Below are 25952 nucleotides of genomic sequence, written 5' to 3'. Positions count from 1 at the left end.
CTAGAGGTCTTTAACCTCTTTGGTTATATTTATTCACAGATATTTTTTGAGGGTATTGTGAGTGGAATGTGTTTATCTTTTTCTCAGCATGTTTTTATTGATACATAAAGTCTACTGATTTTATATGTTAATTTTGTATTGAGCAACTTTGCTGAAAATGTTAATTGCCTCTAAGAGTTTTCTTGTAGAGATTCTGAGTCTTATAACATTGTATTTAAAATGTTCAGATTCCAACTCAAATCACTCAGGAAGCCAATAATCAGGCTGACGTTGAACTGAAGGAGAAAGACAGTCAACAGATGCCCACACTGGGTGACAAATACATTCAAAAATTATCTAAGATTTTGAAACAGCCTCGTAGCAATATTTTGATGAGCAATAGTGGATAACTTGAAGCTATTAAAAATGTCTCATTCAGGAAATAGAAGATATGAGGAAATTTTTGTTCAACTGAAACATAGGAAGTAAATTTAAAGCAAATGAAGAAATGAAAACAGAGAACAAGCAGAAAAGGATAAAATTAAATTAATATTAAATGATAGATCTAGCATGGCAATAATCATTAATGATCAAAATACACCAACTAAAAGAGAGAGATGGGCAGAGTAGATCAGAAACCAAGACCTGGGTGTTCTCTGTCTACAAGAATCTCATCACAACTATAAATAGGCAAATAAGAAGGAAAGATGGGGAAAGACAGGCTGTGCAGATACAATGAATAAAAGCCAGGATTTCAGAGGGAAGAAATTTTCCAGTGATAGGGAGTGTACTGGTTAGTTTTGTGTTAACTTGACACAAGCTGGAGTTATCACAGAGAAAGGAGCTTCAGTTCAGTTGGAGAAATGCCTCCACGAGATCCAGCTGTAAGGCATTTTCTCAATTAGTGATCAAGGGGGAAAGGCCCCTTGTGGGTGGGACCATCTCTGGGCTGGTAGTCTTGGGTTCTAAAAGAGAGCAGGCTGAGCAAGCCAGTAAAGAACATCCCTCCATGGCTTCTGCATCAGCTCCTGCTTCCTGACCTGCTTGAGTTCCAGTCCTGACTTCCTTGGTGATGAACAGCAGTATGGAAGTGTAAGCTGAATAAACCCTTTCCTCCCCAACTTGCTTCTTGGTCATGATGTTTGTGCAGGAATAGACAAGGAAGGACATTATATAGGGATGAAAAGATCAGTTCAGCAAAAAGATGTAGCCATCATAAATGTGTGTAGACCAAGCAACAAGGATGCAGCCATCATAAGTGTGTGTAGACCAAGCAATGAGGATGCAGCCATGGTAAGTGTGTGTGAACCAGGAACAAGCCAACAAGATTTCAGCAATGGGGAACAGTACTGAAAGGGATGGTAGATCCACGGCTATAGTGGAATAAGAGTACCTCTGTCAGTGTTTCACATAACAGCTATGGAGTCAGGAAGATGTCAACAGTGTCAACCATGAGGATCTCATACCTATCAAACTCATCCAGCACACTCAGGTGCTCGCTTTTGTCAAGTAGTTATGGAAATATCCAACATCGGTCACATCTTAAGTTACTTTTTGAAACAACAAATATAGAGAAAATTAAACAAAAGATTGTCCTCTGACCATATTTGGATTCAAACCAGAAAACAATAGCAGAAATATATATAATACACCTTATGTAAAACATCTGGAAAATAAACTACACATTACTAAGTAATCTGTGAGGAAGAGGGCACCTTGGGAGAAGTTGACAAAAAACACAAACCAAGCACAGAGTAAAAATAGATTGAGTTTGGCAGACATGGAGAAAGTAGTGTTAGCATGAAAATCAATAGTACTCACCAGAGCCTACATTAAGAAAGACAAAATATTTAAGCAACTATCTGAGGTTTCATATGAAAAACTCAGAAAAAGAGTGTAATGAATCTAAAGCAAATTTCAAGGTGAATAAAAAAATTAATTAAATTGAAACAGGTAAAATAGAGAAGTATTTCAATGAAACAAAAAAAGAGTACACATACACATATAATTTTTAAATTTAAGATAAATAACGCTCATATAGCAGGACATAAAAAACAGATAATATAAAATCATGAAATATGGAGTATGAAATCTAACATGGACCTTTAAATATCAAAAAAGTAATAAAATAAATCATTATGCATAATTCTACAGTTCAATAAAACGGACCAATTGCTTGGGGAAGAATACTACCAAAACTCAGTGTGAAATAGATACTTTGACTGCAATGGAAGTTGAATCCATTAAATGAATTTTTTCAAAAAGGGGAGGGGACCTGTAGGCCAAGAAGTTCAACCGAGGTCTCTACTCAGCACCTTAAGACTCAACATGGTCTACACCAGTATAAGGAACAGCTCGGCAGTTTATGAGGCTAGCATTCCAATTATGGCAAATGCTGGCAAAACTGTACAAACAGGGAGAAAAATTCATAGACAAATGTTCTTTATGAGTAGAGATGCAAAAGACATCTCTTGACAAAATATTGGCAAATATAACTGGGCAAAATTTAAAGGGAATTCTATACCGCAGTGAAGGGTTGGTTCAATGTTTTAAAATGAATCAATGTAACGCACCATAATCACAGAAAAAAATCACATGATCATATAATCACAATTTGACACTCCTGACAAAACTTGTCACTCATTCATGATCTAAAAAAAAAATAAACTTAGAGAAATAGGAATCAAAGGACTCAGCTTGATAAAGAGGATCTGTCAAGAGCCGACAGTTAACGCCAAGTTGAACCATGAAAGGATAAGGTCTGGATCATCTACCCTCGTTGCTCACATCACCCGAGTGCTAGAATTCTTATTTAGGGTAATACTGAAAAAAGAATTGAAGTACAGACTGGAAACGGAGACATAAAGCCATCCTTGTTTGTGGAGGATTGAGGTGCCAACAATTTAAAATAAAAATTTCTACAACCGGTAACTCGCCAGGGCTTCAGGATATGGGATGAATGAGGAAACAAAATATTATATTAGCAACAAACACACCAATACAACTTAAAATTAAAATGTATCTATTGATTTGTTGATATCCACCTCAAAACAAATGAAAACATGTGATTACAAATCTAGCAAAGCACACAGGGGCACTTCTATGTTGAAGACAACACATAAAAATTAAGAAATACACAGGAGCAGGTACATTCTACACATGGTGTGGAAGACTCGTCGTACAAAATGGCAACTCTACAGATAAATTGGGTTGAAATCCAGAAGAGAAAAGGGTTTTCTGTGGGGAGAAAGATCACAAAATGCAAACATCTAGGGTTTAGTTAGCAGTCAATAGATGTCTATCCCTGCTGGTTTCTAAATGTGAAGAAATGCACCAGGGCCATGCAGGAATGTGATGGCAAGGGTGTATGTGGAAACTCTCACAGACACTGTCTGTATTTTCTATTCCTCTAGAACCCGCCCCCCCCAAATTGATTTTGCTTTTTAAAAACAATATTTTCCCCAGCCTCCATAGCTATTTCTCCTCTCTTAGATTTATCTAATATATCTGATGAGGAATAGAAAATACAGACATCACACTAACCCTAATCCTCATCTTCTGAGCATGCCTGTGGGAAAGTATCTGGAGTAGTTTAACTGAGACTATATAGGAGAAGTCAAGCTAAGCACAAGTATCCATCACTCTCTGCTTCTCCACTGGAAAAAGTGGAGCCTGTATGGCTTCTCCATGATGGACTGTACTCTTAAAACTAAGGGGATGGAGAGACCTGGGTGGGAGAGGGGACAAGGAGGGGAAAAGAGGAACATGATCAGGTATTAGGGGGAGACAGGACTGAAGGTCAGCACAAAGAATGGAAACAGGCAACCTCGAGAAGTAGGAAGTGGGGGAATCCTCTAGAATTTTCTGGAGACCTAGGAGGTGAGATACTCTCAGGACTCAAAGGGAGGGACTTTGGATGAAATGCTTTACAGTGGGGAGAGGGAACTTGTAGAATCCAGTGGAGGGACAGGACATCAAGTGGAGGGATGGGGTTGCCATCTCACAGTCAAAAGCTCTGATCTAAAATTGTTCCTGTCTGAAGGAACTGCAAGAACAAAAATGGAGAACAACATGAGAAAAAGGAGGTCCAGTGACAGGTCCAAATTGGAATCAAGCTCAAGGGGAGGCCCAGGGCCCTGACACTGTTACTGATAACTGTGGTATACTTGCAGATAGGAGCCTAGCATGGCTAACCTCTGAGAGGCCCAACAAGCAGCTAAAAGAGCCAGGTGCAGATACTAGCACTCAACCAACTGACGGAGACTCCTGTAGTTGAATTGGGGGAAAGCTGGAAGAAGCTGAGGAGGAGGACAACCCCATGGGAAGACCAGCAGTCTCAATAAATCTGGATCCTTGAGGTCTCTCAGACACTGAGCCACCAACCAGACAGCATACACCAGCTGATATGAGGCCCCCAATACATATACAGCAGAGGACTTCCAGGTCTGGACTCAGTGAGAGAAGATGCACCTAACCCTCTAGAGACTTGAGGCTCCAGGGAGTGGGGAGGCCTGGTGGGGAGGGGGTGAGGGAGACATCCTCTTAGAAGCAGTGGCAGGGGTTTGGGAGGTATGGATTGGGAAGCTACTTGGGAGCGGGCAGATCGGGAGGGGGATGAAGTCTGGACTGTAAAATAGGATTAAAGAATAAAAGTAAATAAATTAAAAAAAAAACCCTATGAGCCAAAATAAACACTTTTCTCTTAAGTTGCCTTTGTCAAGGTGTGTTACCATGGTAACAGGAAGACTAGCTCAGACAGGATATTTCCATGTAACCTAAATAGACCTAAAAATTGTGATCCTCCTGCCTCAGTTTCCAACAGAAATGAACCACCACGGAGTCCTATCTTGAAAATACATTTCTAACAGAAAAAAAAAAATTGTTTTCTTTTGGCTGAGTAGAGTTTCTTTTTATTTCCAGCAGGAAATAATACCATATATTTTCCTTTTGTAATGTAGCTATTTACTTATCTACTGGTTTTTATTTGTTTGTTTGTTTGTTTGCTTGTTTGCTTGCTTTTATTTTTCAGCAGTATCCCACATCAGTTAACATTCTTTATTCAGATACATACAGAGAAAATTTTCCAGGCACAAAGAAACTCTAAGAGCAGCAGGCCTCCATTTGACTCATCCATTCATTCATTCATTCATTCCATAAGTGTTCACCTTCTGTGAGGAAGAGCCAGGCCCCAAGAACCCAGGAGTGCAGCAATGCAACACACTCCCTCACACCCAAACATGTGGCTTGTGGGTGCCAGCAGCAACAACTGGAACCCATGAGGAAATGTTCAACCTTACCTGTGGAAAGTCACCATGGAGAGACAGCTTGTACTCTGCTGCTACATCCCAGAAATCTCCACTGCATGAGGCCCTGGTGACTCTATTTAAATCATTTACTGCCATTTAATCTTTAAAAAGCATTTACTTCTAACTTTTGTACTTAATCATTTTTGTCTGTGGTAAGTTTTTCCCTCCAGCCCTCCAAAGCCTCACTAAACATATTTTTACTGTGATGTGTGCCTCTCCTCAGAGAACTTTGATGATAGAACATTTTGGTGATTTCTGATTTTTGTTCCTAAGAAGCACCCTTACGTATAAAGCTATCCTTTCCTATAGTCTGAGGTTGTCCCTACATAAGACTCAAATATAATTGTTAAACCAGGGCATGAAGCATAATAAAAATTGTGAGTCCTTGGGTCAACCCTAGTTATCTGGTACTAATAGGTGAAGAAGAACAGAATCCCAGTGCAGAACAGAGTTGGGGAAAGGGGCATAGTTCTACGTATCCCAGGTGTTAACACCTTGATCGTATCTGACTACTATTGTCTCAGTCTTATAGCAATGGTGGCACTTGACAGACACAGGCTTTCCCCCTTATTCAGTGGACTTGCATTTGTAACTTTAGCATGGGGAAGTGTCCAAGCAATAGAGCTCTGCAGCCCCTGGCTTTCCCACTTTGCATCCATGACCATAAAGCTATCCAGTCAGCCATCTGTTATCCCAGGGAAAGGTCCCTGTTCTAGGAATGGTGATGAATTCCCCCCTCTGTAGGATGCCCAAGAGCTAATTCAAGAACCCTTAAAGGATAAGCAGAGGATGCTGTGCTCTGAGGGTGGGATCAGTCCATTTTATGTTATTAATAACAAAGTACCACAGACAGAATACATTATAAATAAATTACCCCAGCCCAAAAGGTTTATTTTTAACTCACAGCTTGGAGGAGAGGTCACTAGCCACACCTGGTAATAGAGTTCTTGCTGGCAAAGTCTCAAAGAAGCATTGTGACTTCATCTGAGGAAAGATGAGACCAACAGTGCCTGTCTCTCCTGGTCTTGGTTCCATTTATGAAGCCACCAATAGTCAACTCTGGAGCTCCACCCTCACCATACCTCCTAGTGAGGGTTAAATTTCAATGTGACTTTGGGGAGGGGACAGATGATATTCACACACAGAACATTTTCTATATGATTCAAATGGGCTAACAACCAGGAATGCATGGTTGCCGCCTTAGTGGGAAGTCCTTTATCCCTTCGCTCTGATAAAGCCTGAGTAAACAGGATTATATACATAATGCATATTATCATATCATGGTACAAAGTATTCATTGACTAAAGATGTGAAATATTAAATTAATTTTTCAAACTAAAAATCCTTTGTGTGAGGTGTGCACATCACATATATGGAAAGGCCAGAAGCCATTCTCTAATGTCCCTTTCTCAGGTTCTATCCACCCACCCATCCGCCCCCCTCCCTTTATTAAGAAAGGTCTCTCATTGGCCTGGACCTCTCCCAGGAAGCTAGGCTGGCTGGGGTGAAGCCCAGGCATCTGCATCTTGCTGCCTCCACTTCACTAGGATTGTAAGCATGCCCCACCACAACTGGCTTTTTAAGATGAGTTCTAGGAGATCAAGCTCAGCCATGCATGCGCAACAGCCTCTTGAGCCATCTCCTCAGCCTAAAAAGTCCTTTCAAGACAATCTCTAGGCCTGGAAGATGGAAGTGGTAGCAGGGAATTTTGAAGAATGTTGAGAATAGAAGAGTCTCATATCAGGCCACCATGATGAGAAAACAGAGCAAATAAACAAACAGGGAAGAGGAGATCAGAGTAATTACACATTAGTAGCTGGGAACAACCCAGAGGGCTACCCAATACCCACACCCTGGGAAGACAGCTTCAGCCACCAGCTAGAAAGGCTGCATCTGTATGAAGATCCCTGCTGCTTCCCTTCCTCCTGGGAGCCACAGAATTGTTCTGCTGACCCCTGGTACCTTTCTAAGCCAGCCCAAAGCAAAAAACGGGAACTCCATTTGACTGAAAAGAACTGAGCTCTGAGGACCTTCCAAGATGTCACTGCTGAGGGGAACCACCCTACTGGAGACTTTGCTGAACACCAGGACTTGAAAATGATCCAGTCAATGACAAAGCACTGTTGGCAACAGACTGTTTATAAACCGGTTCAGAATGGAGTCCTCTTCCTCTGAGACAACCCCTGACCACCTGGGTCAATAATTAGGGAATTGTTTGGACTGGAAAGCTCTTCGTCTGGGTCAGCAAGTCCATTCCCAGGCACAGAGGTGGGATCAGGTTCATTACTCTAAACAACCTATGATGAAGAAGGCCCCACACCCTCAGGATGGCTCCGGGGCTGGAAATTCCATGTTCTTCCTCTCATTCTGCCTGCTCTGAACAGTCCCTGCTTTAATGTTATTTTTCTAAACTCCAAGCTCTGAGCAGCATGTTTTCCCTCCTGTAACTTAAGCCACAGACAGCATTCTGTTCCTTTCAGTATTCTTACCTATTGTAAAGCTCCCAGGTTGGGGATGTTCTCTTGTCTTCCTGAGATAGAACAAGGCCCTGGCTCTGAACAGCTCTAAATCCTAAGTGACTGATTTTGTTAGTTTGGGGTTTTCGTCACCCCTTAGTCAAATTCCCTGCATTCACTCTGCCTTAAGAAAAACTAAAATCCCTCACATATAAGTATCTGCTGGGAGGAAATGAGACCTGGGATGGCCAGCTTCCCGGGCTGGCTCCCTTCTGGTGTGGGATGTTTGGGTGGCTTTGAGAAGTGCAGGCACTGACCATCTAAGAACGCATTTTCTGTGAGGAGACCCGAGGGATGATCAGAACAGTTTGACCATTGAGTGTGGATGGAAATGCAGAAGCGAAAACCAAGGAAATGGTTCAGTCAGCAAAACCTTCATCTTCCAAGCACAAGGACCTGGTGATGCCTGCTTATAAACCACAGGCAGGCAGGGATCCCTGGGGCTAACTGGCCAGCCAATCCAACTTAACTGGTGAGTTCCAACACAGTAAGAAAAATAAAAAGCCCATGTTGATGCCTGACATCCATACCCACATGAATGCACATGTGTGTGCATTCACACACACACACAAGGATTCATTTCCCCCTTATGAATAAGGTCCAAACCCATCTGTTCATCTCCCTAAACCTCCCACCAGCTCTCTTTCCCTGCTTCCCAAATCTTTCCTAGGTTCCTCCACCTTCCCACCTCCCTACTTCCCCTCCCTGCCACAGATTCACAGCTGCTCTTGAGTAAACTCTAGGTTTCCTTTGAAGCTGTCTCCATCCCGGCAACTGGACCCAAAGCCCAGTGAGTCACTCCTGAGCCTCCTTCTGGTTGGTTAGGATCCTGGTTGTTTACTGGGGCCCTCAGAGCTGACCAGAACCTCCTGGCATCTTCTCAGGCATTCGTTCCAAAGGCAGGATACGTGGCCTGAATTGGTCTCTGCCTCTCCTCAAAGACACCCAGACCTGAAGAATAGTGGTTTGTTTCTGGTAAAGTGTGAGGAGGGCACTGGTTAAGAAATATTCATTGTGATTAAAAAAAAAAAAATTATGACCTACTTAATGCCTCCCCTCCTCTGGGAGCATTTCTAAGCCATCCCAGTCCACTCTGAATTCTTCCTCCCTTGACTTTGTTTCTCTCTAGAGATCAATGGGTTCTCAGCACCAGGATGGCCTAAGAAACTTAGTGATAGTGCCAGTTGCCTGGCCTTGCCTGGCCAGTGAGACCAAATCCCTCTAGGGATGGAGCTCAGAGCCCTACAGCCTTTACCCTCTTCTGCACAAGCAAGAGAAACATGCTTGGAGCTGAGAGTTCGTGCCATGGGCTGCTCTTCTGTGCCTTTTGCCCCTGGGTGTCCTCTGCTTACCCTCCAAGACAGCTTCACACGAGCCAGGGACAGTCCGCCCATGCAGATGCAAACCTCCCACGAGAATCAGCAGATTTTCACAGGTCCCATACATGCCTGGCGTGGCGGGCCACCAAAATGCACAGCCCTAGCACTTCCCCCACCAAAGGCAAGAAACAGCTGACAGTTCTGATCAAGAAGGTTGTGAAACCTTTAGGAAATGAGTCTCATTGAAGGAATTTGATACTTTCTATCCATTCTGTTCCCTGAGCGCAGATGCAATGTAACCTACCACCTTCCTGCTTCTCCTACCACGCACTATCCAGGACTATCAAGGATTGAACTCCTCAAGGGCCTATAGTCAAAATAAATACTTTCTCCCTCAGGTTGTTTTTTGTAGGGGTATTTTATAACAACAGCAGGAAAACTGACAATGACTGAGAAATTTAACTGCCAGATCCCCAGGTCTGTACAAAAGTGTGCAAAGCCAGAGACTCAGATGAGAGGGTGGGCTTCTTCTCCTCTGGCTGCCCCTCTGGATACAGGGCCAGCAGTGTCCCTTTGAACCCGTGAAGACTAAAATGGCCTCATCCATGCACGTTGAGGTAGTGGCTCTATACGTGGCTGTAGCTCCTTCCCAAACCTAACCACAGTGGGACTCACACCTGCCCCATATAGGTCAGTTCTGACTCATTGTTTCACCTCACTGTGACAGGCTTTGATAGGCATTGACTAGTTACCAACAAGTTATGCACCTTGTGCCTACCCTCAGAGTTTAGTCTTCTTTCTTCTTCTTCTTCTTCTTCTTCTTCTTCTTCTTCTTCTTCTTCTTCTTCTTCTTCTTCTTCTTCTTCTTCTTCTTCTTTTTGTTGAGTCCTCTTGTTTAAAAAATAAAAAATGAAATCAGTCTTTTTTTTTCTTTCAATCAAATTTCTTTTTATTTATTTGCTTTTAGTGCATTAGTGTTTTGCCTGTGTGTATGTGTGAGTGTATGTCTGTGTGTATGTCTGTGTGTGGATATTGGGTCCCCTAGAATTGAAGTTACAGACAGCTATGAGCCGCCATGTGGGTACTGTGAATTGATCCCAGGTCCTTTGGAGGAGCAGCCAGTGCTCTTAATGGCCGAGCCATCTCTCCAGCCCCCAGGATTCCACCTTCTGCTCTAACCTGTAGCTGAAAGTCTTAGCCATCTCAAGGACAGTCAGCTTTCACAGGTCAATGTCAATATTGCCAAGTCACCAAGGACTCTTCTCTGGGGGTAGAATGTCAGTGGATACCATTCTTATATTTTAAATACAAATGTTGTATTTGTGTACCTATGGACTGTCTTTTTTCCAAAACTGAAAGAAGCCTGCTATAGGGCACACTCAGAAGTTTTAAAAATAATTTTGAAAAGGGTTGGAGATGCTTGCTCTGCAAACATGAAGGCCTGAGTTTAATTCCCAGAACCCATGTAACAAAAACTGGGCATGGGCCAGTTGGACAACCCTTGCCGCCAATCCTGACAACCTGAGTTCTCATGTGCTGCATTCTGGCGCCTAGACATAAGCCATGCATGACACATGCCCCCCAAACCCCAATGAGTAAATGCATGCCTGTAACCCTACCACTGAGAGGCAGAAACAGGAGGAGCCCTGGAACTCACTGGGCAGTCAACCAAGATGTAAATGATGGCTGACAAATGATACCTAAGGTTTACGTTTGACCTCCACACACATACACACACTAAAAAATATAGCAAAAAAGAAATAATACATCATAGTGGTCTGAGGAGAAGTCAGACGGGGAAACCTTGTTCCGTAATTAGCCAGCACCAGTGGTGTAGCTAAGACTCCCACTGCACCTGGCTTCCCTGGTGAGTATGGCATGGAGAAACAAGATACAGGCTCTAAACATTTATTTTTTAATGTTAGGCTTGGGGCTGAACATTCTGATGGGCAAAGGGCAATATAATGTCAGTCCCTTGCCCCTTCCCTTGGTGGCTGACTCTAGAAAGGATGATTGTGCAGTCACTGTTGGGCTCCCAGAGAGGTACTTCCCACTATGATACCAGACACAGATGCACAACATTGAAAATTCAGTAAGCAACATGTGGGGCAGTTAGGTGGAGGGGGAAGGGCCTTACCTGCAAGAAACAATGCAGAAACTCTTCTTGGTGTGTGTGTGTGTGTGTGTGTGTGTGTGTGTGTTTGTGTGTAACAACTTGTATCGGGATATTCTTTCTGCTATTAATGTAAGCACCTACTTCATCTCTGGAGATAACCCTTGCCCTCATTTGCTGCCTGTACCTTACACTACTCACTGCCCCACCCTACCTGCCCTTGGGGGGTTGTAGGTGAGGTGGCACAGAATTAGTGACTCAGACTCTGGATCCGCAGCAAACTCATATGAATGCTGCTGCTGCAAACTCCTTTAATACCCTACACCTACACCCTCATTGGTCCCAAGAAAACATCTCTTCTAAACAGTAGTTCCCAATTAGCTGGCATTGTCTGCGTCAGCAATCCTTGGTATCTCAGGCAGTCCTCAGTTAGGTCCTCCTGCAGGGGATGCCTTTGTGGCTATGAAGCCCTGGCTGTCTTCCTGAAAGTAGCATGGACTCCCTCTGACTAGGTTAATGGATGTAGGAATAGAGATGAAGAAAACACACCCTCTAAGAGGTCATTTAGTTTTTGCAAGGCTTCTTGCCTTCCTATGTTGTTTGTCATCTTTGTACTAGATGTCCTCTAGGAAGAGGACAGCATAGTTGCCATGATTTTAGCTTGTACCTAGGGCCAGCTATGCTCTTCTTGAGTGTAGCAGGAATGACACAGCTGCCTCTGCATAAATGCCAGGGCTGCATAGAAGGTATTTCACAAACAACTGGAGCTAAGCAACAGTTAGGGCTTCTTTCTTCCAAAGATGAAGATCAGAATCCCAGACTCTGCATAATTCACTCCTACACTGGACCTCTGGATACAGCTCTTCACCCCTGAAGCAGCTTCTGGTCCCTCTTCTCCAAGTCCTTCTATATATTAATAATGGCTATCCCCTCAGGGGCCTTGTTGCATAGATATTTGAGAGAGAGAGAGAGAGAGAGAGAGAGAGAGAGAGAGAGAGAGAGAATTTGCCTTCCAAGGTAGTTTTCCTGCTCTCTGTTGCCTAAGCAACTGTCTGCTATAGGAATCCCCAAAGCTGCCAGCTCCCCTGGACTCAGGTCCCCAGCAAGGCCACCCCCCTACCCACTTCTCTCCCATCTGCTTATAATTTAATGCTCTGTGTGTTTTAATCATTTCATTAGGCATGTCCTTATTTTGAAATGCAACTAATTCTTCAGTTCAAACAAACAACCAGTGATCTAAAAATGAGACCAGTCTTTACTCTGGGCTCCAGGTTGCCTCAGAAGAAATATCACACCTATTTTAAGGAGGGTGAGAGAGGAAAGTTGCCCCTAGTTTGTTTGTTTTAAGCCACTGACTTTTTAGTTAACATATTTCAGAGACTTTTGAGTCATCTTCAGAACTTTCAAAATCAACTTGAAGATGTTTTCTTGAGGATTTCCCCCCTTTATATTTCTATAAGGTCTGTTACTATTAATGCTTATCAGAAGGTGGGTTTAGAAATGTCATAATTTTATATTTGATGACAACAAACACAAAAGAAAAAAAACTGCTTCCACTGTAACTTTGTCTCTTTCCGTATTTTCTGTATAGGAGTTTACATTTACTAAGGCAAAGAGAGTTATCCTTGACTCCAAGAGGAAAAAAAATTATAAGCTATGTCCTGAGATTATAGGGGGTTTGTTGTTGCTGTTGTTGTTTGGTTTGGTTTTGCTTTGGTTTTTGTCCTTGACATTCATATTTGTTCTACATCAAGAAATGATGAACTGGCAAGATGGCTCACTGTAAACACATTTGCCACCAAACCTCAGGACATGATGTCAATCCCCAAGACTTACATGGTGGAAAGAGAAGCAGACTCTTTCAAGTTGCCCTCTGACCTTTACAGTAGGACATGAGCTCACACAAGTTCAAATAAATAAATAGAAAAAAATTTAAATTCAACTACTGAAGTCCCAGAGCTATGTGTAGGTCTAACATATCTTTGACATTCTGTACAATGTGAAATTGATGGTACCGTTTTTGCTGCCGGTACTTTGGTTTTTTGTTATTTTGTTTTTGTTTTGTTTTGTTTTGTTTTGGGTAATAAATTGTTCTTTTACCATTTAAGAAGCGTAAGTAACATTCCCACCCAGTAGACACTTAGAAAACTTTTGTTGAAGTTCAGTACTAAATAGGTAGATTTAGTTGTTCCTGTCTGTCTCAATTCCCTTTTCTGACTTAATAAAGATTTAAAATGCCACGTTTACAATCTGATCGGGATATTCTGTGGATGACTCCCCTACAGTCACCAAACAAATCAAGACCATTTAGGTTTCGTGTAAACACTGAGATGGTGATAATAACCTATTAGAAAAGAAGTTTGGGAAGGATTGTTTTCGGACTTTTTTTTGGTTCGCTGTGAACAGACCTGATCATTTGCGTTGGTGCCTGACACAAGTGGTTCTCATGCGCCATCTAGTGGCTGCTGTGAAACTGTGCTGTGTCACGGGAAACCCTTTCTGAACAAGCCTTACTGTTGCGAATTCCTGTCCCGGTCGTCGGGCAGCCACTGGACACTTGCCCATCTTTCAGCCTTTAAATTGAGAGGAACCACCGAAGAACGCATGCACAGTGTTTCCCAAAATCCCTGTGTCCTTGGGAGCAGCCAAGATGTAATCGGTCAGAGAAATGGTTTCTTCCTGGATCCACGTGAGTTAAACTGTTGTGGGACTGGAGACACTCGCGCCTGCAGAGTTGTGGTGACAAGCAAGGTAAGCCGGGTGACTTTTGTAACCCTTTTCCCCAGCAGAGACTACTCCTGTGTGTAGAAACCACGGCCTGACAGCGACTTCTCTAACTCATAAAACTTGCTCTAACACACGGGGAAAAAAGCCTCACTTAATCCAGTATCCTGTGTTGATTCCTGCCTGCGACATCTTAATTCTTACCCACCCGCAGGAGGACTGCTCTCGGCTGTGGACAGTGATGTGGATTTCACAATATTCAATAATCAGACTTTTCATGGGGGCTATTCCAGTCAAATATTGATTTAGTCAGAAAGGAGTGATAGAAATACAGCCCTGTAGGTTTATTCTTGTTAAAAGTCCAAAGTAGAGTGCAGACTTTGAGAGTTCTTCTTGCAGAAAGTATTAGCAAAAAGTAATGTCCAGGCAGCCCCAAGTGATACAAGACAGTTAGCTATGAATTTCACAAACATCATTAAATGTGTGTGGATGTAGTGCAGTACTGGAATGAGAGAAAATAACTAAAATTAAGATAAATTGCTTAGGAAGTCACAGCCAGGGAAGCCGTAATTCACGAGTTTTCTAAGCTAGTGTTCTTACTGCCTTTAGGAATAGGAAACATTGCCTCCAAAGCTGGGTTAACCACTCTTGAAAAGCATAAGGTACAAAGTGATTTACTCTCTTATTTCCAAGATTAAAAACCCTACGATAGTATTGTCCTCACCCTGTTCATGCTTTCGGAGAGAACACTCGTCCTACAGAAATACACATTTGTCTTCAGAACTCTGATCTCTCTCCTGTGCTGGGGCTGGGGTTCACAGCATCTCAAACACTGTTTCTCAGGCCTTATCGAAGGGTTATCTATTTCCATGGAAACAGTGATCGACTTGAGACATCTCCAGTGCTCATATTTAGCAAAGTCTGTGAAGAGTGGCGATGTAGAGTATCCGATTATTACTCAAGTGAAGCCCCTGTGTCAAAAAAATTCTAAGAATCATTATCTCCTTTTGCATACTGTCTGAAATTTTTGAATCCACTATCTGGAAACTGGAAGAAAAAAAAATACTGGCTCATAAAAATAAATAAAAACTGTGGGTTTGTGTTTCTACTGTGGCATGCCTGCTAAAATGTCTACCAAGTGAAATTCAAAGATGTCCGCTTTTCTCAATGTTAAATATTCAATTTCCCAAATGTTGATCGATGTTAAAATTTAAAGAGAGGGCTGGTTGATGGCCCAGTGGGTAAAATTGAAAGGAAATTTTTTTCTAGATTTTTTTTTTTTGGCAGTACCATGATTCATCGAAAACCTTGTTTGTACCATGAAAAGAAAGAAAACAAAAACTTGCAATATTCTAACATCTGGCCCATGCTATTTTCTAAGCTTTTTCATATATGCTTTATATACATCAAGTCCTATACCATAGCTCAGCTCACGCAAACTCATTTTCCCATAAACTAATAAAACACCTTAAAATACAGATCTGGAACTAAAAATAAATAACATTAAGATCCTATTCCATCACAGGCCAAGTAGGAACGAGCCGTTCTGCTAAAGCTGTCTTTGGTTGGGATGTTCACTCCAGGCCAGAGGAAATCACTCGGTTCTTTCAGACGCCTTACGTCTCCCTCCTGTCCACGTTAGAGAGATGTTGCTGAGATAACACAAGACAATCTCAGGGAGGTTCTGTGCTCAGGAGAACATAATGAGAATGCATTGTTTCTCACAGTCTGGCTGGAAGGGTGTAGCACACGGTAAAATTAAGACCTCCTCCTTCATTGTGCAGCACAGTTGGGCTGTTTGATCTCTAAGTCCTTGGATAATTGGAGTCTACACAGCATGTGGAATCCGGGTCTGAGCATCTCCCCCTCTTGCCCAAAGCCCTGCCTGAGGGCACGGTTCACCCCCTAGCTGGATTCTGCTTATGTTTGGGGTTCTGCTTTGACATAGGCATTGTTTGCAAGCTGAGAAAATGAGAACGTGGTGGAGGCTAGAAAAGGAAGATATACCCGTTTGTTATCAGACGCACCACAGTGAGTAGGAACCCAAGTTGAGAATGGCAGCTTCCTGCATGTGTGGAGCGCCCTCCCACATTCCACAGTCTCCCAGATATGGCAGGTTTCTGATTCAAGGCCCCCACACGGGTTTGTTTTTCACACCAGATTTCCATGGACTGCACCTGTCTGTTTCAGGTCATTATGACCTTTCCTACCTATGAGCTCTAAGGTGCCAGCGCTTGGTTTATACTTCATTCAACAAATAACCCAGGCTGTGCTAGGTGCTCTGGGAACTATAAGCCCCTGCAATGAGTCACAGCATGCTTCTGTCTTCAACAAGTAGGAGTAACAGATGGACCCAGGTTGCCCAGGGCTTCTTTAAGAAGCACAGACTGTAAGGAGACTCCACACACAAGCACAATATACCATAAATTAGAAACTTCACCCTTGAGCCAGGCAAGGCTGCTTCGGTTTGCTCAAGCTGCCATTTCCTTTCCCGGGAAACCCTGGGTAGATCCAGGTTCCAGGTGCCTGAAGCCTATTCGATATATTTAGAGACCTGTTTTAAGAATCAGAAGACAAGGTTATCAGCTAAATACAGGGCCACAGAAGGGGGCCTGCAAGGTAAGAGACTTCAGAAGTAAGCTTTGCTAGCTTCTCTGGCAAACCCTCTTCAGAGAAAATGATAGTAATTATCAGTGAAAAGCCATTCACTTTCTTGAACACTCATGCTCAGACACAAGTGGGGTCATCCCCCCCCACACACACACACACACACTTTACAAATTGAATTGCAAAGAGTTTGGGATGCCTGTCTATGGCTGTCCCATAAGATCCTCTTTTTAGCTTCTCTACACCCAAAACAGTGACAAGTTACTGTGCCTGCCCTGGAGAGTAAAATTAGCAATGACAATGAACTGGCTGGGGTCTCTATACACTCTGGTGTCTTAAAAGTTAAACCCCTAAGTGCCCTTTGACTTAAGTTGAACTCTGTGGACTCAGACTCTAGGTAGGAGGAATCTCAGAAGCACTGTGTGTGTGTGTGTGTGTGTGTGTGTGTGTGTGTGTGTGTGTGTGTGTGAGAGAGAGAGAGAGAGAGAGAGAGAGAGAGAGAGAGAGAGAGATGTGGGGGAGAGGGATATTTTAGCAAGTGAGTTTCTCCAGTTTATTTTATACACTTTTTGAGTAATAACAAGAGTTCTGACCTGTAATCTATAAGGGTTCATACCTTGTGTCTACATTTCCTCTGCCAGTGGAAAACAATGACTTCTTCCAAATCTTTGGCAAGTCTGTGAGAACCCATTTTCTTTCTTAGGTTCATAGCACAGTCTTTGGTGTGTCTGCCTCAGATACACTATGAAAGTCCCTTAGGCCACAGCCCTGTATGGAGCTCACTAGACAAGAAAAATAATAGGTCTCATGCATGTATTTGGTACTAGCTTGGAAACCCTGTTCTGTGGCCTTGGGTGAGGCATTTAACTTCTCTATGCCTCCATTTCTACATCTGTAAAGTGGGTTGATAGAAGAATCTCCTCAAGGGATGTTGTAAGGAACACTGTAAGTGTTAAGTAGCATTGCTCCAGTAACTGTGCACTTCTGTGCAGAAATCCCAGATCGGGGCCATTCCAGTGGTCACTTCCCTTCAGAACCAACAGTGAGTTGTTTTCCAAATCTCCATTTCTTCAACTGTCTCCCATTGGAGTGGTTGTATATACTGGGTCTGTCTGTGGGGCACCAGTTTATCCTAGAAATGGCCCATTAAATAGCACTCTCAGGCTTCCCGGCAATTGCTAATTAAAGTGGCATTAACCCTAATGGGCTGGAAAGCGGGATTCTTGTTTCCCACTGTGGTTTCCAAAGGCTGAGCCCTGGCACCCACATGCCCGTTCTGGGCCACTCAGATCACCCATGCATGGACCCACTTTGGAGGGGAGGTGGAGCACAGAGGCACTAGTGAGGAGAGAGGAGGGGGTTGGGGTGAGAAGTGCCACAACTTCTAAATCTGCCTGTGTGTGGTTCCTGAGGAACAATAGCAGGCAGGCACAAGTGCCCTACCAGTCAGTCACAGGTGCTGATGAGACTTCACCTAATTGCTTCATTATTTTTTACCACTCCACGGAACAGTTTGTATTTACAATCCTGTATATGGTTCTATTACTACCACTTATTGTGACGATTCCAGCAATTCCGAGGAGTCTCCAAGGGCTTGGACAAGTAGAATCTTGTTTTTCTTGATTTCCCCTGAGGGTGGGAGGTGGGGGGGGGGGGTGATGGAGAGGAGGAGCTGGGAGGGAAAAGCATCCAGCCAACATCGACCCACAATTGCTCAGATGAGTGATAAATGATGGCGATTTTTGAAACACTAGAATTCTAAAACAAAACAAACAAATCCTAGCCTGTGAGTTCCCAGGCCAGCCCGCAAGATGGTGAGAGGGAAGAGAGGACATGATTGAGCTGCCTGGAATCTGCATCCACCTGTGTTGGAAAAACACCCAGACCCCAGCCCTGCAACTCGAAGCCGAGCTGGAGGCCATCCCTGGGGACTTGTCACCCTAATCACTACCAGGCTGCAAATTAACAAAGTGAGTTTAGGGGAAAAAAAAAAAAACGTTGTGAATTTCAGTTACTTGGGCATTCGTAAATCTGCTAGAAGTCAGGACTGATGTTTTATGGCTTGTTCAGATGTTGACTGTTTACAAATTATACTTTCCCTTTGAAAGAGCGGGCACCTCTCCGGCTTCCTGTTCCTCCTCAATGGCCAGAGTTGCTCCTGCCAAGATCAAGGCTGCCTGTGATAGCTAATCTAATTGGTGCAATGCTCCATTTGGGCTGGGGCGGGGGGGGGGGGTATGCCACCCTCGGCCACTTCTCCTTCCTCCTACATTTATGGCCTTCAGCCTCAGGCACCTCCAGTGTCCTTACACAGGCCCTGGATTCCTCAGGACATTGTCTTTTCTCATTGCCTGCAGATACTTGGGGAATAGATGCCGATCATCTCCACACCCCCCTGTTTTGTGTCCTCCTTTCCTTCCATGAGGTTTCCAGAGCTCTGTATTTTCACAGGGCTCTGATACAAAGGCCAGCAAAGATAAAAGGAACTGTCACTGGGAAGGCAAACAACCAAAGCCAGGCAACAAGCCACACACCTGTAATCCCAACTCTCAGAAGACAGAGCAGGAAAGTTATGAGTTCAAAGCCAGCCTGGTTTGCCTCAAAAGCCCAACAGAACAACAAAATGTGAACACATCTTTGAATGCATCCGAATCCCACCTCAGATGGAGACTCTTGTGGGTGAGACAGCTGCCTCAAAGCGCTGCTGTGGCCAGAAACAAAATAACACTAACTGCTACCACTAGAAACAAAATAGCAAGTCCAGTATACAGGCTTCCTGTATGCACAGTGCCTCACAACAGCTCCTGAGTGTTGAAATGACTTCTCTGTCTAGACACATCTATATGCCTAACCTCCAGGTTGCCGGAGGACCTTGTCTATTCCTGATAGGCTCTAGAGCTCCAAAGAGGCTGTTAAGAGGCAGTAGCTCTCAAACACCGCTTTGGCTTAGCCATACAAGCTATTACACACCATTGCTCAGAAGCACCTGCTAGCCGTGTCTCCCGCTCAAGTACCAAGCAAATGCCCCATAGTGAATCCCCATCCTACACTGCAACTCCCTAGTGAAAGAAAATAAAGCTAGCACCCAAGGTTACCTACCCCCACCCTGTGCAGAGAACCCTGAGCAGGATGGCTGGGCTTCCATCCCCTCCAGTTTCTCCCAAGATTTTAATTTCCTTGCTGCAGATTAACATAATTAATGATTTGGGTCCATCCTGTTGATCCACCTTTTAATGAGGTTCTGTGGAGCTTTTTTTTTTTTTTTTTTTTGGACCTGGTATTTCCTGACCCAAGTACCTTATTTCATTCACATTTGGAAGTGTGCTGCTACTTCCTCATTGTTTTGAAGTCTATCTAATTGGCTTCATGTGGAGAGAGTCAGCTCCCCAACAGCACACATGCAGAGCCCCAGCTAGTGCTCATCATTGATCATCGTGGATTGTCAGCAAGATTCTCAGGTGACAACAGAGACCTGGCTTCCAGTAAGCCTCTCCATGGACCCCTGAAAGGCTCTTTCTCCTCAGGCCCTCCATAAGCAATCTATGTGTGAGTTGAAGGTTGGACATGCTCACCATTGTCACACTATGGTTGACTTTCCCACGCGCCTGCTTTCTCTTTACAGTCATGACAGTTCATGACAGGTCACTCTATTTCTTTGTGCCCACTGTCCTTTAGCTTCAGCTTGGACCCTGGAAGGAACAGTTTAAATGGGTTGGTGTTCATCCTGGAGATGAAGAAATTATGGAGTTAACACTGTTGACATTTGGAAATAAAAAAAGGATTTTAATATGTCCCTTAAAATATTAGTCCTTAACCTGCCATGATGGTACATGCCTGCAATCCAGCTACTTAAGACACTGATACTAGAGTGTCATCAGTTCAAGTACAGCCTAGGCAATTTAGTAAAATGTTGCTTAATAAAATAAAAATAGGTTTGGGGATGGATATTCCTGATACTCAAGACCCTAGATTCAATCCTCCAGGTGGATAGAGGAATCAATCACCTGAATGAATATCTTTAAGATAAAATAATTTCATAAGTATTTTTCTTATACTTGCCAAAGCCTTTTCTTCTTAGTGGGGCAGTTTTCAGATTGACTTTCAAACCAAGTTATCCTCTCTGTGTCTGCCTTTCTTTCCACAGCCCTCCTCTTTGCACCCTGTCTGAAGTCTGCATATTCCATGAATCCTTGAGGGAGCCTGATTCTTATAAGGTATGTACGCCTATGAATGAATTTCACAGTTTATTGCCATGTCTGTAAAAGTAGGAACGTCGGCTATTTGTTACTTTAGTGGCCTACAGAGTTTCAGTGCATCTCCTTAGCTGCAAATCACCCACTTAAAATAATGAAAGCTTAGCCTAAGTGTTTCCCCGCTGGGGGTGCCACCACCCCCCACTTCAGAAGGCCTAGGGTGCCCAGAGCACTACACTCTGCCTGCTGGGATGGGAGGAGTTAATTAAATTACCTTATATTTAGTGTTAATTTTGTCCTGGGCTTGTCAGGTAACAGACTGCAAGCCCAGGCTTGCCCGGGAGTGCCAGCCTGGGCATGGGCCCCATCTCTGGAGTATTTCTCTTGTCAGATTAATTAAAATGACATCTTGGTTGTGATTAGTTACAAATATGGTTCCAATATTTTTTCAACAGGTGTCAAATTGGGGGCTGTGGTCAGAATCACAGAATGCAAAACTGTGTCTAACTAGAGGACAGAGAGAAGAGGTGTTTCAGAAGACTGAAGGATTGGCGACAACATTTTGGTTAAGATACCAATTTTGATGTTCACCATTGTTGGGTCCAGCTTGCAGCTGGGAAATCTTTTGTTGATAGAAGGGAATATGGGGGATTCTTGCTGCATTTGGAGAGAGTACTTGATTGCTGATTAAAATCTGCATCGCTAATGCAAACCTGAACCTTTCAGGAAGCAGGCTGTGAGAAGTCCTAATTAGTGTGAAATTATATTTCCCAGAGATGTTGCAGCCCAGATCCACACAGACCTACAGCACTGTGATTCCCTAGGTAGGGCAAGTGTTCCCCTGGATCAGGCATTTGTGATTGCGTGGCCTTGAACTTAGGTTCTAGGGTAATTTCCCTGCCCCTCACTCCCAGCCCCTGAAAACCACTCTCATGTCCTCACTCAAATGAGAGGCATTCACTGTTCTCCCCCATGTTGAGAACAACTTAGTTCCTAGTAGGCCTGTGAATTCATCCACAGGCCTTTCCTTATAAACCAGGCAAGTGTATTTAACAGATCAACAGCTGTTGTCAGACTATAGCCACTGGGTGGAGGGGGCACCTAAGGTTTCAAAGGATTTCTGTCACTCAGGCAGGGGTCACTGAAGGAACCACAACAGTGTCTCCCTTGGAGAAAAGGAAAGGAAATCGCCACCGTTTGAGAACACCACACGAATTCATTCCCTTCAGATACTGTCCGTGTGTGAGTTACGCATGCCAACTGCCAGGTAAGATACTTCCTGAAGAAAGATCTTCTTCCTCGGGGGCCTCCAAAGCTGACGCCAGGTCTCTAGGGAAGAGAGACCGAAGAGTCACAAGACAGAATTAACACAACACGTGAGGCAGTGTTCAGCTCTTCTTCTCTCAAAGATCAAACTAGCCACAATGGCGTTAGCACCATCACCATATACACACTTGGGTACAGAGAAATCTTGAGTAACCTATGAAATAGCCATGTAGCTAAGAGTCTGTGCACCACATCGAAACCTCAGAGCCAAGTTGCAGTCACCATCAGCCTGAGAAGTCTTAAATCAGGCAACCTGCCTGTGCATCCTTGTAGCTGGTGTCCTGGCTTAGGCCATGAGTAAATTCTGGAAGCTCTAGTTCCATGACAGCAGCCAACACTGAACTGCCCTCCTGTCTTGGGTCTCAACATCTCTGATGCAGTGGCCACAAGTCCAGAGCAGTTGGCAGCAGGCCATAGCCACGAGAAAGCACAGTGAGAAATTACAGTAACCTCACCCACCCAGCATCAGGATTGCCTATAAGCAAGCAATTATGCTGAGACACCTGGTTTTGCTGTAGCTTTCTATACCTGCCATGGGCACTTTGGACACACACAATCATATGTAGGGTGGAGAGTCGAAAGCCACCTGAAAATGTTTCTATATATCATAGCAAGACAGGAGGGAATCGGAGGCTTGGTTGCTAACATTTGGAAGAGTTATACCAGGGACCTGATTTCAGAAATGAAATGCCATTATACACAAAGACTGAAGGGTGACAGGTGGCCCCATTAGGAAAGAATTCACAAAGCTTCATTTCTGATAATTACTTGGAGGCTGAAATATAATGATCCCATTTATTCCATCAGCAAGAGTTGTCACGGTCTCCTTGCAGGAAGAACAAGCCTCCGCCCTCTGCAGACTCAACATGAACTTATCATTTACACATACTGTTTGGTATAGTTTCCACATGTTAATTGTTCAACGAGTTACTTCCTGAACAAAGACCCTTCTCCCTCTGAAGCATCAGAGCCGGTGTCCGGTCTCTGAATTCTATCCGTGCAAATCAAAGCTGTAATCTGTTTCTTCAGGAGCTCAGGGTAAAAATAACAAAGATCAAATAAATCTCTGGTAGAAATGACCAATGCTGAATGCCTCTGTAGAGAGAAAAAAAATCTCGAAGCAATAATAGACGATGCTTTCTGGCTAACAAATAGTATCTATGGATAATTCCCTTGGTAGTAACAGCTTCTCATACACATTATTATGTATATGATTCATATGCCCACATTGCAAAACATAGTATACAGGTAAAATATTCTTTTCTATTTTCTTTTGCCTGTCTTTTTTTTTTTTTTAACTAGGCCTAACTATATAGCCCACCCCTAGTGAGCCTGAAACTATGCAGACCAGGCTGGCCTCAAACTCACAGAGATGCCTCTGCTTCCTGGGTGCTGGGATTAAGAACTGGAACCACCACACTCAGCTAGCCTTCTATTCTTAAACATTCAGAAATCGGACCTTTATAACATTTTTTTTTACTTATAGTTAAAATATTAAATTTGTGTAGAGGTGAAGGAGTAACTCAGTGGTTTAAATTAAATGCCATTCTTGCTGAGAACCTTGAGTTTGATTCCTAACACCCACATCAGGCAGAGCTCAGCTTCAGGGGATCTAATTCCCTCTTCTGGACTCTGACAGCACCTGCTCTCTCTCTCTCTCTCTCTCTCTCTGTCTCTGCCCCTGTCTCTCTGTCTCTCTCTCTCTGTCTCTGTCTCTGTCTGTCTCTCTGTCTCTCTCTCTCTCACACACAGAAACACATATATACATGTAACTAAAAATAAAATGAAAAAAAAAAAAACCTTTGTCTCTGTGTGGGTCAGCTATTCACATTGGTAATGTAATGCTCCCAGTTGCTTTCTATGTTGGTATGTGAGTGTGTCTGCTCCTGTGTGCTCCCCAGAACGAGTTTCTCTGCCCAGTTTTGAGACGCCTTTTATGGAGGAGACCTGTGCCCGCTCCCTACTTACGTTTCCTTCTGCCTTCTTTCTCATTACAACTGTCGACAGTGTCCGACGATAGAATATGGCTCCAAGAAGCACTGTTTGAAAAGTATTTAATGATATTCCCTGAAGTTACTTGGCCAAATACGACTGAATCTTTATAACCCAGAGAGAAAACAAAATTATTTACTCATTCAGTATTTATTAGTTTGGAAATGGGGACACAGTACCTAACACACAATTCGCCGATGTTTGCTCTATCCTGGTACCTGCCTTGCAAGCTCCTTTCTAAGGCTTGAAGAGGAGACATACGATCCCAAGCTGATGTTGACTCTTTGTAGCACAATTCTTTATGTTTTAAGGAGCAATTAATTCTGATAATTGCTGTTGGTACACCATGGATTTTAAATGATTTATGAAAGAGTTTTCAGCTCTGCTCAGGCATCTCTGTGAGCGTGCTCTCCCATTACTCCCACGCTCTATGGAATGCTAGAGACAAAGAATATGAGAAAGGGACATAAAACTAAGAAGTAGATAGCCCAGGCAAACCCCAGGCCACCTCATCCTCACTCATAATTCAAGGTCGTAACACAGACAGTGGACAATTTTGAGGTGGAGATGAGGTATCAGATGGAATATGAGACTACAGATACTAAAAATAGCTTTCTGACTGGGATAGCCTATGGCCAGAAGTATTAAGGCTCCCCATTCTGCTGGGACATCTGCCTGACCTAGTGGTCACCACCACTGACCCTCCCTCATTTGGCTTCTACTCTGAGTAGTTTAGCATTTTCCTTTCAAAAGAGAAAGACAGAAGTTGCACACCTGTAATTCCAGACCTTGGGAGATGGAGATCGGAAGATCAGGAGTTCAAGGCTATACTTGGCTACAGAGAAAGTTCAAAGCCAGCCTGTGCCCCACAAAACCCTATCTTGTGGCAAACCAAAACATAACATAACATTTAAAAAATGTGTAATTTTTTTTTAATGTCAAAGACTGGGAATAGAAATAAGCTTTGGCCTTCTGTTGTGTTTATGAAGTAAGGCCCTTCCCAGACAGTATTAATCATGACAGATCATTAAAGAGTTGGACCAGAGAAAGGCTCAGAACTAGCTCAATAAAGGTAGCAGCCAATAAGGGGAAAGCTAGATATTATTGACAATGGCAACTACTTGGGCCCCGTGCTCATGTCTCTAGGTCTGTGCACAACCTCAAAGCAAGATTTCTAGGCCTTCTGACTGGACTGCAGACTCTCAGGCCCTCTCTCTGGGAACACCTTGAAGCTTCCTTGAATTTACTAACACAGATGTCAATGTCTCTCCAGGAAACACTCCCTGAGTGGATTACACACCCAACTCTGCCTTTGGCTGCCTACAACAGTGGCTGCCAGGTAGGAATCTCTGTCAATTCTAGAGTCATGAATGGCAACAGAGTTCAGCCTTGCTCTACTTGTAACAAAAAGAGCCTGAACCATGGAGGGAAGGAGACACTCTGTGGTCCTCTCCAATACTCTTGTTGTCCGGACAGTGAAACATTGTTTCAAAGTCTCACCTAGATTCCAGAAAAAGGAAAGCAAAGAAAGTAGATGTCAAAACCACACATGAAAACAGAGTTGTGTGAGCCTGGAATGAAAGTGATTTCTCCCCCTCCAACAAAGTTCTGTGTAAAAGAACTTGGAGGAGCACAAAGGCCAAGGACCCAATGGGGGTTGTCCATAATTTATCACCTATCTAAGAGCTGTCTGGGGCAGATTGAAGTCATTAGCCAGGCAGGCTTGGGCGGGAGGAACCTCCAAGGTGCCTGGCACTGCAAGCCTGGAAGAGAATCGACATGGTCCAATCTTAAATCTCTGAAATAAAATGACTAGGGTATGTTTCCTTCTTCTCGCCTCCCAGGATCAACATGTGCCCTTTAAAAAAAAAAAAAAG

The 25952-nt window shown here is 43.4% G+C and overlaps 1 long non-coding RNA gene across 1 annotated transcript; it reads left to right on the top strand.

Moving 5' to 3' along the window:
* Positions 1–13724: 13724 nt before the first annotated feature.
* Positions 13725–23723, top strand: LOC110286055 (uncharacterized). The gene is made up of 3 exons (XR_003835592.2): positions 13725–13984; positions 20709–20778; positions 21213–23723. It is a non-coding gene; the product is annotated as an uncharacterized LOC110286055 (long non-coding RNA).
* Positions 23724–25952: the final 2229 nt, after the last annotated feature.

Source organism: Mus caroli, unplaced genomic scaffold (assembly GCF_978045245.1).
Source record: "Mus caroli unplaced genomic scaffold, Mus_caroli_1 scaffold_20, whole genome shotgun sequence".
Taxonomy (NCBI): Eukaryota; Metazoa; Chordata; class Mammalia; order Rodentia; family Muridae; genus Mus; species Mus caroli.
Note: the sequence above shows the minus strand (reverse complement) of the source record. Positions and strands in the feature narration are given on the sequence as shown.